Genomic DNA, 12,890 nt, shown 5'->3' on the forward strand with positions numbered 1-12,890 from the left:
CAGGAGTTGGAAGGCAGACCGTCGGACCTCAGGCAAGCAGGCAGGTAGCTGATGTGCGCTCCCAGGTGAGCGGGCAAGCTGGTCCTTAGACAGACTGACAGGAGTTGTAAGGCAGACCGTCGGACCTCAGGCTAGCAGGCAGGTAGCAGAATATCAGGCAGGAATAAGACAGCGAGCTGGCAGGAATCTGGCAGGTATCTGGCAGATAACTGGCAACGGGACCTGAGGGCTGAAGCAGAGTAGAGAACAGTGCAACAACATTGCTCGGGCACCTCCATTTTGGAGGAGGTGCCTTATATATGGTGAAGTCCTCCGGCCATTGGCCGGGGACTCCTTAGGACGGCGCGCGCGGCCCCTTTAAGAGGGAGGGAGAGCGCGCACGCCCTAAGCACAGTGGCTGGGAAGGAGCGCGCGCTGCCAACAGAGCGGGAGTAGGACGCCGGGCACGGAGCAGAGAGGTGAGGGGAACAGCGTCCCTGCCTAGCAGAGGGCAGGGACGCCGGCGCTACATTGCCCCATGCAGGATGTCACTTCTCCCCATATAATGCCCCAGTCAGGATCTCACCTCCCCCCATATAATGCCCCATGCAGGATGTCACTTATCCCCCCCAATAATGCCCCATGCAAGATGCTACTTGTCCCCCCCCATATAATGCCCCATGCAGGATGTCACTTTTTCTCCTCCCCCATATAATGCCCCATGCAGGATGTTACTTGTCCCCCCCACATAATGCCCCATGCAGGATGTCTCTTGTTCCCCCCCATATGATGCCCCATGCAGGATGTCACTTGTTCCCCACCCCATATAAAGCCCGATGCAGGATGTCACTTGTTTCCCCTCATATAATGCCCCATGCAGGATGTCACTTGTTGCCCCCCACCATATAATGCTCCATGCAGGATGTCACCTCTCCCCCCCATATAATGCCCTATGCAGAATGTCACCTCTCCCCATATAATGCCCCATGCAGGATGTCACCTCCCCCCATATAATGCCCCATGCAGGATGTCACCCCCCCCCTTATAATGCTCCATGCGGGATGTCACCTCTCCCCCCATATAATGCTCTCTGCAGGATGTCACTTCTCCCCCATATAATGCCCTATGCAGGATGTCACATCTCCCCCCCATATAATGCCCCATGCAGGATGTCACCCCCCCCATATAATGCCCCAGTCAGGATGTCACTTGTTCCCCCCCCAAATAATGCCCCATGCAGGATGCCACTTGTACCCCCCCATATAATGCCCCATGCAGGATGTCACTTGCTCCCCTCCCCCATATAATGCCCCATGCAGGATGTCACTTGTCCCCCCCACATAATGCCCCATGCAGGATGTCACTTGTTCCCCCCATATGATGCCCCATGCAGGATGTCACTTGTTCCCCACCCCATATAATGCTCGATGCAGGATATCACTTGTTCCCCCCCACCATATAATAAAAAAAAATAATCAAATACTCACCTCACTTCTCACCTGCTGCTGCTGCTCCGGACTCCTCTCCCGCGCCGGCGTCTTCCCACTCTGCGCTGCCTGTGACGGCTCAGGAGAGAGCGCGGTGTAAAGATGTCACCGCGCCCTCTGACCTGAGACATCACAGTGCAGCAGCCGCGGAAGAGACCGTAGCTGCTGCGGAGGCACGGGGAGAGCTAAGTATTGTGCTAGGGCCCTAAGCAAGCGGGGGGGGAGCGGGTGCTGACACCGGCACCACACCGCTCACGGGTCCCATTGAGCGCCGGGGTGCCTGACGGTGAGTGAGCCCCCCGCCTGCTCCGGGCCCCTGCACTTGCCCGGGTGCGCCAGGTGCTGACACCGGCCCTGCTTGGAAGCATCATCAATGTTCACAAGGTAAACAGCAGTGGTGGTCGTGACTCGCCCAGAGGGATGGGGACGACTCAGTACCCGGGCCTTTGCCTGGCCTTGAGGATGTCGCGGTGGTCGGCTCCCGGGCCCGTACCCTGGGGTCAGCTTTTAAAAGGGGATTGTTTGTTAATTTTATGGAAGTACGTGATGACACCTGTGGTTTCTGGTGAGAATCACCAGCGCTGCGGCAGTCCACTGAGGACGGTGATAAGGCAGCTCGATGGTATAGCTCCCCACAGGTGGAGCTAGGCCTCAGGACAGCGTACGGAGAGGGGGATGCAGGACAGGCGAGACCCAGACGGGTCAGAGCAAGAACGGGGACAGACACGGTAGTCATTTCAGTACCTTTTACTGGTGGTAGTTCAGGCACATCCCGGAGCACTGTAGGGTACATATCAGGATCCTCCCCAATGAGCGGGTGTAGGGCCTCCTGTTTCTTGCCTCTGCGTAGTAAGTTTCTGACCTGCCTGAAGCTAGGCCTAACTTTATCTCTGTCCTGCACCGGCTGACGTTGTGGTAGGGCCTTCTCTTGGAGTGCACGCTCCCAGTTTGCGGGGCCTATGCGTCTCCTGGCTCTGTTACGTATCAGCTCTCTGGTGAACCTGGGACCTGTAGTTCTCCAGGGATTCCGGTTATGCCTTACTGGGTCGTAGAGATCCCGGTAAGCTCGGACCCGGTGTCCTGTATTTGTTTTGGGGTGAGCAGTGGGGGTAAGCTCCTCTGCCCCCACTGCTACTCACTTTCCACTCACCTTCGGCCACGCTCGGGCCCTCACTAGGCTACTCACACTAACGGCAGCTTGCCGCTCTTCACCGCTCTTACAGGCATCGGCACACCTTGGATTCACTTACTTGAGCTCCTGAGTCTAGACTGGGCTTCAGGACCGCTGGAGGCCTAGCTTGCCTACTCAGCAACCCTCGTGCTTCCCTGCACACACAGCTTTTCACTCTCTGTGCACTCCAGACTAACTCCCTACCTAGCTCCACCTTCCCTATTTATATACCTAACGGGCTCCCTCTGCTGGTCTGAGGTGGAAGGTGGAGATGTGTGAATGTTTATGGGGGCCTCTTGTGGAGGATTACATTAATACACCCTTCTAGGATCTGTGGCTCCAAGCACAGCTGGGCGCCACAGTCGTTCCCCTAGAAAACGAGCAAGCTCCTCCATGATAGAGGCCACCATCTCCTTAGCTTGCTGATACTTTTCTGTGGGAATGAGCTTGTCTCCAAACAGCCAGGAAGTGAAGCGTTCTTCACATGCATTTCCGCATGCAGGTTGTCAAATGCTTTCTAAGCGATTTTAGCATCACTTGGAAAGTGCTTGACAAATTGGTCATACTATATAAATCCATACTGTTTGACCGAAATAATGGTAAAAAATAAAAAATAAATATATACTTACCTTCTGATGGCCCCCGGTGTCTTTATCCGATGCGTCCTGGCTTGCCGGCAGCTCGCGGTAGACTAAAGGACCTGCTGACGTCAGCGGTCGCGTGACCCGTTACATGACTAAATTACGTCATGGCAGGTCTTTAAGACCACCGCGAGCTGCCGGCAAGCCAAGACACATCGGATAAAGACTTTAGAAGGTAGAAGGTAAGTACAACCCCTGGCAAAAATTATGGAATCACCGGACTCGGAGGATGATCATTCAGTTGTTTAATGTTGTTGAAAAAAAGCAGATCACAGACATGGCACAAAACTAAAGTCATTTCAAATGGCAACTTTAGGGCTTTATGAAACACTAAAATAAATTAAGATAAAAAATGTGGTACTCAGTAAGGGTAATTTTTTCAGACCAAGAAGAGGGAAAAAATTATGGAATCACTCAATTCTGAGGAAAAAAATTATGGAATCATGAAAAACAAACACACAAAAGAACCCTCCAAAACATCACTAGTATTTTGTTGCACCATCTCTGGCTTTAATAACAGCTTGCAGTCTCTGAGGCATGGACTTAATGAGTGAAAAACAGTACTCTTCATCAATCTGGCTCCAACTTTCTCTGATTGCTGTTGCCAGATCAGCTTTGCAGGTTGGAGCCTTGTGATGGACCATTTTCTTCAACTTCCACCAAAGATTTTCAATTGGATTGAGATCGGGACTACAGTATTTGCAGGCCATGACATTGACCTTATGTGTCTTCTTTCAAGGAATGTTTTCACAGTATTTGCTCTATGGCAGGATGCATTATCATCTTGAAAAATGATATCATCATCCCCAAACATCCTTTCAATTGATGGGATTAGAAAACTGTCCAAAATATCAATGTAAACTTGGGTATTTATTGAAGATGTAATGACAGCCATCTCCCCAGTGCCTTTACCTGACATGCAGCCCCATATCATCAATGACTGTGGAAATTTGCATGTTCTCTTCATGCAGTCATCTTTATAAATCTCATTGGAACGGCACCAAACAAAAGTTCCAGCATCATCACCTTGCCCAATGCAGATTCGCGATTCATCACTGAATATGACTTTCATCCAGTCATCCACAGTCCACGATTGCTTTTCCTTAGCCCATTGTAGCCTTGTTTTTTTCTGTTTAGGCGTTAATGATGGCTTATGTTTAGCTTTTCTGTATGTAAATCCTATTTCCTTTAGGCTGTTTCTTACAGTTCGGTCACAGACATTGACTCCAGTTTCCTCCCATTTGTTCCTCATTTGTTTTGTTGTGCATTTCCTGTTTTGGAGACATATTGCTTTAAGTTTGCAGTCTTGACGCTTTGATCTCTTCCTTGGTCTACCAGTATGTTTGCCTTTAACAACCTTCATTGTTGTTTGTATTTGGTCCAGATTTTAGACACAGCTGACTGTGAACAACCAACATCTTTTGCAACATTGCGTGATGATTTACCTTCTTTTATGAGTTTGATAATCCTCTCCTTTGTTTCAATTGACATATCTCATGTTGGAGCCATGATTCATGTCAGTCCACTTGGTGCAACAGCTCTCCAAGGTGTGATCACTCCTTTTTAGATGCAGACTAATGAGCAGATCTAATTTGATGCAGGTGTTAGTGTTGGAAATGAAAATTTACAGGGTGATTCCATAATTTTTTCCTCAGAATTGAGTGATTCCATAATTTTTTCCCTCTGTTTCATATGAAAAAAATTACCCTTACTGAGTACCACATTTTTTATCTTGATTTCTTTTAGTGTTTCTTAAAGCCCTAAAGTTGCCATTTGAAATGACTTTAGTTTTGCCATGTCTGTGATCTGCTTTTTTTCAACAACATTAAACAACTGAATGAACATCCTCCGATCCCGGTGATTCCATAATTTTTACCAGGGGTTGTATAATGTATATTTTTTATTTTATTCTTTTTTTTACAGGTACTATGGTACCCGGGTCCGGAGGAGAGTCTCCTCTTCTCCAAACCCGGGTACCATCTGCACATTGAAACGCATGGAATCCGCATCTGCAGATGCAGTGATGCGGATTCCATGCGGTCCAATGTAAGTCAATAGTGGCGAAAACGACGTGCTTCCGCAAAATAATTGGTAGTGCTGCATATTTTTCCGCAATGATAATCCGCAGCGGAAATTTCCGCAGCATGTGTACAGCACATGCGGATTATCATTGGGGAACATGGCAGACCTACCAAGCATTTTTTAAGCATTTCTGCAGCAGAATTGCTGCTGCGGAAACGCTTAAGAAAACGCATAGTGGGCACACAGCCTTATGTTGCCGGTAGCAGTACGCTTCCGAGACCGGCAGACCTCCACTTACTTTCAATCCACTACCCGTATTACTATCCTTACATTTTTGTACCAATACTAATCTACAGTATGAAGCTTATTTTTCTGCCATCTCAGTGTGGCTGAGCATAAAAGCAGGTTGAGCTGTTGCATGTGGTATTGGGGCTGTCAGCACAGCAGACCTACACTGATCCCTCACCCACCTCATCTTAATTTGAAGTTCAATTCAAAGCTGTAAATACTGGCCCAGACCCTGATACCTCACGCATGGTCCATGGCTGATTGCTGCTGTGCCATTATAAAATTTGTACTGTGGTTTAATTGAGGCCACTTTCGTAGTGTTTGCCCCTAATTTGATGTGTTTTGGCAAGCTGACTAGAGTGGAGTTGATTTTTTTCAGGGAGTGATGTCATCAGAAGGGGACGGGGCCTCCTTCAGGCCGGTGAAGACCCGATAATAGGAAGCAGCGTGGAGCTAGAGCTGAGGCTGCTTGAGTGGAGAGGATTGAGGAGAGGAGAGGACTGAGCTCTGCACCATGGAGCCATGTAAAGTTGGCAGAAAGGACACAGGACTCAATGTGAGGGCTCTGAAGATGGATTTATACATAATGTGGGGGCTCTGACTGAGGATGGATTTATATATAGTGTGGGGGCTCTGACTGAGGATGGATTTATATATAGTGTGGGGGCTCTGACTGAGGATGGATTTATATATAGTGTGAGGGCTCTGACTGAGGATGGATTTGTATATAGTGTGACGGCTTTGACTGAGGATGGATTTATATATAGTGTGAGGGCTCTGACTGAGGATGGATTTATATATAGTGTGGGGCTCTGAGGATGGATTTATATATAGTGTGGGGGCTCTGAGGATAAATGTACATATAGTGTGGGGGCATAATATTCTGTATGGAGCATTATATAGGGTCCATTATTCTGTATGGAGCATTATATGGTGTCCATTATTCTGTATGGAACATTATATAGGGTCCATTATCCTGTATACATTATATGGGGTCCAGTATTCTGTATGGAGCAATATATGGGTTCCAGTATTCTGTATGGTGCAATATATGGGGTCCATTATTTGGTATGCAGCATTATATGGGGCCCATAATTCTGTTTGCAGCATTATATGGAACTCATTATTCTGTGTGGAGCATTATATTGGGCCCATTATTCTGTATGGAACATTATATGGGGTCCATTATTCTGTATTCTGTATGGAACAATATATGGGGCTAATTATATTCTATGGAGGACTATGTGGGGCCCATTATTCTGTATGGAGGAATATGTGGGGCTCATTATTCTGTATGGAGGACTATGTGGGGCCCATTATTCTGTATGGAGGACTATGTGGGGCCCATTATTCTGTATGAGGGACTAGTATGGCCGCCGGGGCTGATGGTCGCATGTAGGGAGGCTCCAGGCACTTGGACACCATCCACTGTCATCCAAGCCCGCCCGTCCTCCCTACACACTTCCACCTTCGCCTGCATCACCCCCGGGCGCCCCCCGACCGTCTGGGCCACCTGCCGGGCCCTCTGGCCGGCCTGCCGTGCACGGCCAGCGGCCGTGCCCTGCGGCTCCTCACCTGGGCCTGCATCCCCGACGCCAGACGCCTCCAGCGCTCCCGGCGCAGCCCCGCAGCAGGAACTGCATCGCTGCTGCGGCCCCAGACCTCCGGGCGGCTCCTCACCACCTGGACCGGACCCTCCGTCCGGCCTGTCATGTGCGGCCGGTGGCCGTGCCCAGCGGCTCCTCACCTGGGCCTGCATCTCCAACGCCAGACACCTCCAGCGCTCCCGGCACGGTCCCACAACAAAGGCTGCGTCGCTCATCTGCGCTGCTGCAGCCCCGGACCTCCGAGCGACTCTTCACCGCCTGGAGTGCCTGTAAGTGCGGTGCCGCCGTCCCCGTCCTCCACACCCCGCCATCGCTGCAGGCCCGACCGTGGCCTGGCCTGCCCCCTCCTGGGCTCCCGTACCTGTACCTGGGCCGCAGAGGCATCGGTGCTCTCACGGGGCCTACCGCAGCAAACCCAGCTGAGGACCAAGTGGGGCAGTCAGCGCTGCCCTCAGGACCCTCCACAGCGGTGCGGGGCCACGCGGGATTGGCGGTGCCGCCTCCGGTGCCCTACCTCCATCGGCCCCGGCCTAGCGTGGAGCCCACTGCCCCACTGCAGCTCCCAGCCTAATAGCTGTACACCAGACCCCCACACTGGCCCGCCCGGACCCGGTGCCCCACAGCTGCCCACACCACGGTGACCGTCTAGCCCGTACCCCAGGCCGCACTGAGCCCTCAGCCACACCTGACCGCTCCTGTTCATACCGGCCCTGACTGCACCGTACCCCAGGCTTTACTGGGCCCCAGCTACACCTGGCCCGTGACTGCACCTGCTTGTGCTAGCCCTGTCCGCACCGTGCCCCCGACCGCGCTGGTCACTCAGCTGCACCTGGCCCATCCGCAGGTTCAGGCCCTCACCTGCAACGTGCCCCTGGATGAACTGGGCCCTCAACTTCATCGCACCGAACTCCCCACCGCACTCGGCCCCCTGGCCGCAATGTACCCCCTCTGGCTACCTCTGACCCTGCTGGCTACCTCTGACCCTACTGGCCACCTCTGACACTGCTGGCCGCCTCTGACCCTGCTGGCCGCCTCTGACCCTGCTTGCTGCCTCTCATCCTGCCTCCCACCCTGCTGCCTGGCCCTGACCCTGCCAGCCGCTTCTGAGCCCCTGGCTGCACCATCCTGCTCCCGGCTGTATCATCCTATCCTTGGCTGCATCACCTGCATCATCCCATCCTCGGCTGCATCATCCCATCCTCGGCTGCATCACCCCATCCTCGGCTGCATCACCCCATCCTCGGCTGCATCATCCCATCCTCGGCTGCATCATCCCATCCTCGGCTGCATCATCCCATCCCCGGCTGCATCATCCCATCCTCGGCTGCATCATCCCATCCTCGGCTGCATCATCCCATCCTCGGCTGCTTCATCCCATCTTCGGCTGCATCATCCCATCCTCGGGTGCATCATCCCATCCTCGGCTGCATCACCCCATCATCGGCTGCTTCACTTCATCCTCGGCTGCCTCCTCTCATCTCGGCTGCATCACCTCACCCCGGCTCCATCACCTTATATCTGACTGCATCATCTCATCCCTACTGCATCACCCCATCTCTGACTGCTTCATCTCATCACTGCTGCATCACCTCATCTCCGGCTGCTTCATCTCATCCCCACTGCACCATCCCATCCCCGCCGTACCATCCTACCCCCTGCCGCACCCTCTCATCCAGGCTCCATCACCTCGTCCACGGCTGCTGCATCTCCCCTTGGCTGCTTCACCCTCATCTCTACCCCGGCTGTTTGTACCTCTCCCCTGGACTGCAACTCATCCCTGAACTGCTCCCCACCCCGGACCGCACACTATACCCCAACATCACCCCACATGTGGCCACCTGTCCCCCACTAGGACCCACCCCACATACATCGCTCCCGGGCTGCCTCCTACCCCTATCACCTCTCGCCCACTACTCACCCTCGCAATGTTCCCACTTCTCACCCTCACTCCCATCCTTCTTCACTTCCTTCTACCCCCACTCATCACTCCTCCCAGCAATGAAATGCTCATCTCTCCCTCCATCCTACCTACACACCTCACCCTCTCCTCTGAACTATTCCTCCACTTTCAACCCTCCATCTCCAAACAAACACGCCCGCCACGCTAGCTCTCCTGCCCGCACCTTCTCACCCTCGCCCTGCTCCTCCTAATTGTGGGCAACATCTACCCCAATCCTGGCCCACCCCATCATACCACCCCCCCACTCCCAAGACATATAACCAACCCCCGTAACCTCAGCAACCTCAAACCCATCCCTCCTGCCCCAGTTTCCCCAGTCTCCCTCCCGGGCGCCCTCTGGAACGCCCGCTCGATCTGCAACAAACTACCATACATCCACGAACCTCTTCATCTCCAAAAAACTCTCCTTCCTCAGCATCACGGAAACCTGGCTCACCCCCTCTGACACAACCTCCCCGGCCGCCCTCTACTACGGCGGACTTACTCTCTCCCACACGCCCCGCCCCAACAACACCCACGGTGGAGGCGTCGGCCTACTCCTGGCCAACACGTGCTCCTTCATCCCGATTACGCCGCCCCCATCCTGTCCCCTCCCCTCCTTCGAGGCACACTCCGTGCGCATCTTCTCCCCTTGCATCCTCCAACTGGCAGTCATCTACCGTCCCCCAGGATCACCCTCCTCCTTCTTCGACCACTTCACAACCTGGCTCCTCCTCCTCCTCTCCTCTGACATCCCCACCATCATCATGAGCGACTTCAACATCCCCGTCGACACCCCCTGCACCGTCTCTAGACTCCTATCCCTAACCTCCTCCCTCGGTCTCTCCCAATGGACCTCATCCGCCACACACACCGACGGTCACACACTGGACCTTGTCTTCACCCGCCTATGTTCCCTCGCTGACCTCGAAAACTCACCTATCCCCCTATCTGACCACAACCTATTGACCTTCTCCTCTCTCTCCCCCCTTCTCTGATCGCCTCTCCCCGCACACTCCCCCATCCCCGCAGAGACCTCAAACTCATCGACTTCCACTCACTCTCCGAGTCCCTCCTCCCTCTCTCCGGCCTATCTTCTTCCCAAGATGCCGCCGCCGCCGCCACCCTCTACAACACCACCCTCACCACAGCCCTCGACCAAGCTGCCCCGCTCTCACACATCACAACCCATGCACACAGACAACCCTGGCTAACGCCCCACACGAAAAAACTTCGGCAGACGTCCAGAGTGGCTGAACGGAAATAGAAGAAATCCCACTCCACGGAACACCTCAACCTGTTCAAACAGTCCCTCACCGCCTTCAAGACTGCTCTCACGAATGCAAAACAAGACTACTTCTCTTCCCTAATAACCGCCCTATCCCGCAACCCCAAGCAACTTTTCAGTACCTTCAACTCCCTACTCCGTCCCCCTGCACCCCCCCTTCGCCCCTCATCTCAGCCAACGACTTCGCCACCTTCTTCAAGGACAAGATTGACAAAGTCAGACAAAGCTTCAATCTACAAGCCGCTCGGCCCCCCACCCCCACCGCCCAGCCCCCCACACCCAAATGCAGTTTCTCCCCCATGACAGAAGACCTCCTCTCCTCTCTGCTAGCTCACTCACACCTCACCACCTGCGCCCTCGACCCCCTACCCTCCTACATCATCCCTAACCTCACCACTGTCCTCATCCCCACCCTAACCCATCTCTTCAACCTATCACTTAAATCCGGCACCTTCCCATCATCCTTCAAGCATGCCACAATCACACCCATCCTCAAAAAACCCTCCCTTGACCCTGCAATAGTCTCCAACTACCGCCCGATATCTCTCCTCCCTTTTGCCTCAAAATTACTTGAACAGCACGTACACGCCGAGCTGTCCTCCCACTTCTCCTCCTCCTCCCTCTTCGACCGCCTTCAATCCAGTTTTCGACCCCACCACTCAACCGAAACAGCCCTAACTAAAGTCACCAATGACCTACTGACCGCCAAGACTAAGCGACACTACTCCGTCCTCCTCCTCCTCGACCTCTGCGCCGCCTTCGACACAGTCGACCACCCCCTCCTACTCCACATCCAAGAATCCCTTGGCATCACCGACCTAGCCCTCTCATGGATCTCCTCCTACCTAACGGACCGGACCTTCAGCGTCACCCACTCCCACACCTCATCCTCGCCCCACCCCCTTTCTGTTGGAGTTCCCCAAGGCTCAGTCCTGGGTCCACTACTCTTCTCCATATACACCCTCGGCCTGGGGAAACTCATCGAATCCCACAGCCTCCAATACCACCTCTATACGCCGACGACACCCAGCTCTACTTCTCTGGCCCCGACATCTCCGCCTTACTATCCAAAATTCCCCAATGCCTATCCGCCATCTCATCCTTCTTCTCCGCCCATTTCCTCAAACTCAACATGGACAAGACCGAGATAATCGTCTTCCCCCCTAACCGCTCTCCCCAGCTCCACAACCTATCCATCACAATCAACGACTGCACCCTCTCACCCGTCTCCCATGCCAAGTGCCTCGGGGTAATCCTCGACTCCGCCCTCTCCTTCAAGCCCCACATCGAAGCCCTCGCCACCGCCTGCCGACTCCAACTGAGGAACATTGCCCGAATCCGCTCATTCCTCGACCAGGACTCGGCAAAAACACTCATCCACGCCCTCATCATCTCTCGTCTCGACTACTGCAACCCCCTGCTCACTGGCCTCCCCGCTTTCTCCCTCGCACCTCTCTGCACCATCCTCAACTCCGCTGCCCGACTCATCCACCTATCTTCACATTTCACCCCCGCCTCCCCCCTCTGCCAAGCCTTTCACTGGCTCCCCATTGCCCTGAGATCACGGTTCAAAACCCTAACCCTAACATACAAGGCCATACATAACCTGTCCCCCCCCTACATCTCCGACCTGGTTTTCAGATATGTTCCCCCACGCGATCTTCGCTCCTCTCAAGAACTTCTCCTCTTCTCCCCTCTCATTTCCTCCTCCCACAACCGCCTACAAGACTTCTCTCGTGCATCCGCTATACTCTGGAACTGTCTCCCCCATCACATCCGACACTCCCCCACCCTGGGAACCTTCAAGAAAAACCTAAAGACCCACCTCTTCCTTCAGGCCTACAGCCCATGCTGAGACCCATCCAGTACACCATCTCACCCTCTCCTCTCCTCCTTCCTCCTGTCTCCCCACCCGCCCCTTATAGACTGTGAGCCCTCGTGGACAGGACCCCCTGCCCTACTGTACCAGTGCGCCTCGTCTGATGCTTCATGTTCGTGTCCCTGTCTCCCCTACACTTGTAAAGCGCCATGGAACCTAACGGCGCTATATAAATATTTAATAATAATAATAATAATAATGTAGTACCCATAATACTGTATGGAGGGCTATACTGTCCAGTCTGCACTGTGCGCTGCAAGGATTCACTGGTTTTTGAGCTATTGTAGAACTTACTATAGATATCACTCATGTAATGCAAGAAGTAAGTGAAATCTTTGGCATTGTTCACAGCACATTTAGCGGGCACCGCTCAATGATTAGCTATGAAAAAAAAATTTTGTTTTTAACAAAGGGGTGCTACAGTAAACCCACGCTGGGAATTAATTGGTATACAGAAGAGAAAAGGGCATGGGGCAAACAAAGACCATGCACTCCCAAATGTAATGCAAAATATCAAAAAGTTTTTATTAATAATACATCAACAACACACAAACAACCAAGTTTTTTTAAAAACACTTTGAACACACCC

At 53.1% G+C, this 12,890-nt stretch overlaps 1 protein-coding gene across 1 annotated transcript in view; it reads left to right on the top strand.

The window, feature by feature from the left end:
• The window catches only part of LOC141156732 (cytochrome P450 3A8-like), a 469,992-nt gene that overhangs the window by 124,781 nt on the left and 332,321 nt on the right, over positions 1-12,890 (top strand). The gene's annotated exons all lie outside the window — the stretch shown is intronic.

Source organism: Phyllobates terribilis, unplaced genomic scaffold (genome assembly GCF_046119375.1).
Source record: "Phyllobates terribilis strain yellow unplaced genomic scaffold, ASM4611937v1 Scaffold_1__5_contigs__length_1240528914, whole genome shotgun sequence".
Lineage (NCBI taxonomy): Eukaryota > Metazoa > Chordata > Amphibia > Anura > Dendrobatidae > Phyllobates > Phyllobates terribilis.